Source organism: Macaca thibetana, chromosome 2 (assembly GCF_024542745.1).
Source record: "Macaca thibetana thibetana isolate TM-01 chromosome 2, ASM2454274v1, whole genome shotgun sequence".
NCBI lineage: Eukaryota > Metazoa > Chordata > Mammalia > Primates > Cercopithecidae > Macaca > Macaca thibetana.
Window position 1 is genome coordinate 25,216,360 of NC_065579.1, and position 7,058 is coordinate 25,223,417.

Consider the following 7,058-nt stretch of genomic DNA (forward strand, 5'->3'; position numbering starts at 1 on the left):
GGAATCCTCCCTGACTCATTTTATGAGGCAAACATCATCCTGATACCAAAGCCTGACAGAAATACAACCAAAAAAGAGGATTTTAGACCAATATCCCTGATGAACATTGGTGCAAAAATCCTCAACAAAATACTGGCAAATTGAATCCAGCAGCACATCAAAAAGCTTATCCACCATGATCAAGTGGGCTTCATCCCTAGGATGCAAGGCTGGTTCAACATATGCAAATCAACAAACATAATCCAGCATATTAACAGAACCAAAGACAAAAACGACGTGATTATCTCCATAGATTCATAAAAGGCTTTGACAAATTTTAACATCCCCTCATGTTAAAAAACTCTCAATATATTCGATATTGATGGAACGTATCTCAAAATGATACGTTGATTGGTCTATTCAGCCAATATCATACTGAATAGACAAAAACTGTAAGCATTCCCTTTGTAAACTGGCACAAGACAGGGATGCCCTCTCTCACTGCTCCTATTCAACATAGTGTTGGAAGTTCTGGCTAGGGCAATCAGGCAAGAGAAAGAAATAGAGGGTATTCAGTTAGGAAAAGAAGAAGTCAAATTATCCCTGTTTGCAGATGACATGATTGTATATTTAGAAAACCCCATTGTCTCAGTCCAAAATCTCCTTAAGCTGATAAGCAACTTCAGCAAAGTCTCAGGATACAAAATCAATATGCAAAAATCACAAGTATTCTTATATACCAGTAACAGACAAACAGAGAGCCAAATCATGAATGAACTCCCATTCACAATAGCTTCAAAGAGAATAAAATACCTAGGAATCCAACTTACAAGGGATGTAAAGGACCTCTTCAAGGAGAACTACAAACCACTGCTCAGTGAAATAAAAGAGGACACAAACAAATGGGAGAACATACCATGCTCATGGCTAGGAAGACTCAATATTGTGAAAATGGCCATACTGCCCAAGGTAATTTATAGACTGAATGCCATCCCCATTAAGCTACCAATGACTTTCTTCACAGAATTGGAAAAAACTACTTTAAAGTTCATATGGAACCAAAAAAGAGCCCGCATTGCCAAGACAATCCTAAGTCAAAAGAGCAAAGCTGAAGTCATCACACTACCTGACTTCAAACTATACTACAAGGCTACAGTAACCAAAACAGCATGGTACTGGTACCAAAACAGAGATATAGACCAATGGAACAGAACAGAGCCCTCCAAAATAATACTACACATCTACAGCTATCTGATCTTTGACAAACCTGAGAGAAACAAGAAATGGGGAAAGGATTCCCTATTTAATAAATGGTGCTGGGAAAATTGGCTAGCCATAAGTAGAAAGCTGAAACTGGATCCTTTCCTTACTCCTTATACGAAAATTAATTCAAGATGGATTAGAGACTTAAATGTTAGACCTAAAACCATAAAAACCCTAGAAGAAAACCTAGGTAATACTATTCAGGACATAGGCATGGGCAAAGACTTCATGTCTAAAACACCAAAAGCAATGGCAACAAAAGCCCAAATTGACAAATGGGATCTAATTAAACTAAAGAGCTCCTACACAGCAAAAGAAACTACCATCAGAGTGAACAGGCAACCTACAGAATGGGAGAAAGTTTTTCAATCTACTCATCTGACAAAGGGCTAATATCCAGAACCTATAAATAACTCAATCAAATTTACAAAAAAACCCCAAACAACCCCATCAAAAAGTGGGCAAAGGATATGAAGAGACACTTCTCAAAAGAAGACATTCATACAGCCAACAGACATATGAAAAAATGCTCATCATCACTCACCATCAGAGAAATGCAAATCAAAACCACAATGAGATACCATCTCACACCAGTTAGAATAGCAATCATTTAAAAATCAGGAAACCACAGGTGCTGGAGAGGATGTGAAGAAATAGGAACACTTTTACACTGTTGGTGGGACTGTAAACTAGTTCAACCATTGTGGAAAACAGTGTGGCGATTCCTCAAGGGTCTAGAACTAGAAATACCGTTTGACCCAGTCATCCCATTACTGGGGATATACCCAAAGGATTATAGGTCATGCTGCTATAAAGGCACATGTACACATATGTTTATTGAGGCACTATTCACAATAGCAAAGACTTGGAATCAACCCAAATATCCATCAGTGACAGACTGGATTAAGAAAATGTGGCACATATACACCATAGAATACTATGCAGCCATAAAAAAGGATGAGTGTGTGTCTTTTGTAGGCACATGGATACAGCTGGAAACCATCATTCTCAGCAAACTATCACAAGAACAGAAAACCAAATACTGCATGTTCTCACTCATAGGTGGGAACTGAACAATGAGATCACTTGGACAGAGGAAGGGGAGCATCACACACCGGGTCCTATTGTGGGGAGGGCGTAGGAGGAAGGGATAGCATTAGGAGATCTACCTAATGTAAATGATGAGTTAATGGGTGCAGCACACCAACATGGCACATGTATATACATGTAACAAACATGCACGTTGTGCACATGTACCCTAGAACCTAAAGTATTAAAAAAAAATTAGAAAATGGAACTGGGAGCTCTCAGGAGAGGGTTTCTGAAGGAGTATCAGCCACAAGCATAGAAATCGGTGTGTCTGCTGCAAACTGGGAGGTTGGGAGCCAGGGGCACAAATGCTTGACCTCATTTTCTTCCTCATTCTATTCTCCTGCTGCTGTTCTCTATTGGCTAAAACCATCCATAGGCCAACAAGAGGAGGGAAAGGAATCTGTTGATGCAGTGCTGCAGGTCAGCTTCAGCTACAGAGCCCTGGAGAAGGGCAGGATGCGTTGTGGCCCAAAGGGACAGACAGATGACATCCTGTTTCCCTGTTAACTCATACCCTCCTAGAGAGCCACCGGTTGCTAATGGGATTGTGGCTTCTGAGACCCACCTGTCTACAATGCCGAGCAGTCATTTTTAGGTCATTTAGAATCTGTTTGATGAGTTTAGATCTCAAAGAGGGGGTTCCAGCCTCCTGTGAAACTCTAATATTTCCAATCTTTCAGTCATTTTGGGCCAGGGCTCACTTTCTTCACCTCTGCAAGGACTAAAGTGCTTACATGTTTTTGGGGCGGGAGTATAAGTGACTAAGTGACGTACAGACTGGGCACAAAAGCACTCTGCAAAATATAAACTTATTCCAGAATCATAAACTAAATAAAATACTAATTATTTTATGACCAGCAATATTAATAAAGATTTCTAGCATTCTCTACACTTGCATTTAGTAAAGAATAGTGACTTTAGGCTGGGCGCAGTGGCTCACACCTGTAATCCTAGCACTTTGGGAGGCCGAGGTGGGCGGATCACCTCAGGTCGGGGGTTTGAGACCAGCCTGACCAACGTGGAGAAATCCTGTCTCTATTAAAAATACAAAATTAGCTGGGCGTGGTGGCAGGCACCTGTAATCCCAGCTACTTGGGAGGCTGAGGCAGGAGAATTGCTTGAACCCAGGAGGTGGAGGTTGCAGTGAGCCAAGATCGTGTCACTGAACTCCAGCCTGGGCAACAGAGTGGGACTCTGTCTCAAAAGAAAAAAAAAATAGTGACTTTAAAATAACAGAAGATGGCAGTTAATCTACTGAATCTTGACCTTTATTCTAATCTAGGAGTCTTATCTATATTGTTTTCTCATGAATCTTGATACTGATGAATATTCCCAATATTAGAGGACAGTTAATATTGCAGTTTAAAAAGAGAAAAATATTATAAAAATTAATAGTGGTAGAAATTGTGCAGATAAATCATAAATCTCAGTTTTCTTTTTATGCTAGAAAAGGGGACAGTTCAACAACAAGCAAATGTACAAGTAAATATATTTCCTTTAATAGTTTATTTTAAAATTATTTTTATATTTTTAAGGCTGGAGCACAGTGGTACAATTTTGGTTCACTGCAACCTCTGCATCCCAGGCTCAAGCAATCCTCCTGCTTTAGCTTCCTGAGTAGCTAGGACTACAGGTGTGTGATACCACATTGGGCTTTTTTTTTTTTTGTATATACATATATATTTATATGTGTATGTGTGTGTGTGTGTGTGTGTATTGTATTTGTAGATACTGGGTTTCACTATGTTGCCCAGACTGGTCTCAAACTCTGAGGCTCAACAGATCCACCTGCCTTGGCCTCCCAAAGTCCTGGGATTATGGGCGTAAGCCACCACACCTGGTTTCCTTAAATTTTTTAGAGGATATTTGTAATTATTTCGATTCATCTTCCTTTATGCTTTATGTTATGATAATGAATATTCTTGCATTCTTGGCTTTGTTTGTTTCTGTTTGTAACTATAATATCATACTTTTCAATGATGTGATGATAATAATAATATACTGATGGTAAACATTAATGCTGGATTGACTAACCTGCATTTTTTAGTTCTTTTTTTGGGTATTTGAAATACAACTTGATTCTGATTCTAAACAAAAAGGAATGAGAATAAGAGTAAGAAACATTTCACCACTGAATATTGCGATGTGACTGTATAGGTCTTATACAGTATTTGAAACTCAGGAAGGAAACAGCTGTATTCCAAACAGCTAATTATGCAGGCTTAAAAAATTTTTTTAATGGCTGCATTTACTCTGAAGTCCATTCATCTCCTTCAGTATCCCAAAGATAAAGCAGGCCTTCTGCTTAGCTGTATAATAAAGTGGCAAACATGCTCCACCATGACACCACAGGACAGTTGTCTATGAAGTTAGACTTCTGACTCTGGGCTCCAGCTTCATTTTCTCACAGGTCATCCTTCTCATCCAGGAGAGCAGTTGTCCGAGCAACCTCTAAATCATGCTCATATTGCACTGCCAAAGCTGGGTCCAGGACAACCTGTGGAGGGGCAAGAGCAGGCATGGCTACAAAATTCAGGTTGAGGTCTCCAGTGAGCTTCTTAGCAGGCCAGAGGAAGGGCTTTTCGAAGTTGTAGTTATTTTAGTCATAAATGTTATAGTACTAAAGACTCTTTGTTTAACAGAAGATAATAAATTTTGTCTTCATTTTTCTGGCTTAACACCCTTTTTTTTTTTTTTTTTTTTTTTTTTTGCCACACACAGAACATGATGGGGATGTTTTCATACACTCATACCAGATCTTTACGTCAGGCACTTTCTTGTAACTCTCGATGTTACATCAAGCATTAGGGCACCTTGGGCTTGGATATAATAGCCGTCAACTATCTCTCAGTTCGCCAAATTTCTCTGTGCCAGCTATGTCCCATCCATTGAACTTAATGGGCCCTTTGTTGGCATATGAGTCCATTCTCACAGTTATAAAGAACTACTTGAGACTGGGTAACTTAAGAAAAGAAGTTTAATTGAGTCATAGTCCCACAGGTTTAATAAGAAGCATGACTGGGAGGCCTCAGGAAACTTACGATCATGGCAGAAGGCAAAGGGGAAGCAAGGACCTTCTTCACGTGGTGACAGGAGAGAGAGTGAAGGGGGGAAGTGCCACACATTTTAAACCATCAGATCTTGTGAGAACTCACTGTCACGAGAACATCATGGGGGAAATCTGCCCCCATGATCCGATAACCTCCCACCAGATCCCTCCCGCAACATCGGGAATTACAATTCAACATGTGATTTGTCTGGGGACACAAAGCCGGACCATATCAGTGTGGAACGAAAGGGGATGGAGCATCACACCCAAGGTGGTTATATCTCAAATTCAGCAGTCAAATGATACTTCATGAGGGTAGTTTTCCAGTACCACCATCACCAACCAATACAAGTTTGAACTAAATTTGGGATTCTCCTTAGGCAGCTATCATATTTCTTCCAGAACCAACTCTGCACCCGTCCAACTCTGTATCCTTTAATTCTCATTAGAATGCTATGAAATATACCCAATTAATATTAATACCATTTGAAAGTTGATAAAATTGAAGGTTAAGGACAAATATTAATCTTTATGGTGTATATTTTTATTGTGGTAAAAAACACATAAGGTATGATCTATCTTCTTAATTTATGAGTTTACAGTACCACATTGATAACTAAAGCACATTGTTGTCTGGTAGAGCTCTAGATTTTTTTTTTTTTTTTTTTTTGAGACAGAGTCTTACTCTGTTGCCCAGACTGCAGTGCAGTGGTGCAATCTCAGCTCACTGCAGCCTTCACCTCCCGGGTTCAAGTGAGTCTCCTGTCTCGGCCTCCTGTCCTGGCCTGTAGCTGGGATTAAAGGCACCCGCCACCACACCCAGCTAATTTTTGTATTTTTAGTAGAGACGGGTTTTCACCATATCGGTCAGGCTGGTCTCAAACTCCTGACTTCTGGTGATCCACCTGCCTTGGTCTCCCAAAGTGCTGGGATTACAGGCGTGAGCCGCTGCGCCCAGCCCTCTAGAACTTTTGTATCTTGCATGACTGAAACTCTATATCCTTTGAACACCTGTTTCTCTCCTCCCCCAGCAACCACCATTCTACTTCCTATTTCAACACTTCCAAACTCACTTTCCTTAATTTTTAATTAGCTTTCAGTATCGATCATAGGGCTTGTATATTCCAAAGTACAACCTAAAGCTTTTTGAATACTATTTTAGCTTTTCATTGCAAGTGGTTCTCTGTATGAATCATTACTGTATTAATTATTTTTTAAAAAGTGTAATGGCAATGGCAGAAAATATGACAAACACTCATATGTTTTGTGAGAGATATCAGCTTTATCAAATCTTAATGTTTCTCCATATTTGGCTCAGATTTTAAAATTTATTTTTATAAAATAAATTTATTTATCTTTATGATTTATCTTGTATCTTAGTAAAATAAAAGATCTAACTCTTGAAAACCTCAGTTCTCCTTGGTAATCTAATTCTCCTCTCTCCTTCCCTAGAGGTAAATACTATTCTGAATTTAATATTTATGAGTCACATGTGTGTTTCAAAGTTTTAACCAGGGCCAGGTGTATGAACATGTAACCCTGTTGCACTGAAACTGTGTTGATAATGGCCCCATGTTTATTTTAATACTCGGCTATCACTGTTTTGAAGTGTTAATAATTTTTGAACAGGCAAGTGGCCTTTGTTTTGAAAGATTCAAAAACTCTTTTGATGGTG

At 39.3% G+C, this 7,058-nt stretch overlaps 1 pseudogene; it reads right to left on the reverse strand.

Moving 5' to 3' along the window:
- Nucleotides 1–4,738: 4,738 nt before the first annotated feature.
- LOC126948909 (GTP-binding nuclear protein Ran-like) lies at nt 4,739–5,774 on the reverse strand (annotated as a pseudogene).
- Nucleotides 5,775–7,058: the final 1,284 nt, after the last annotated feature.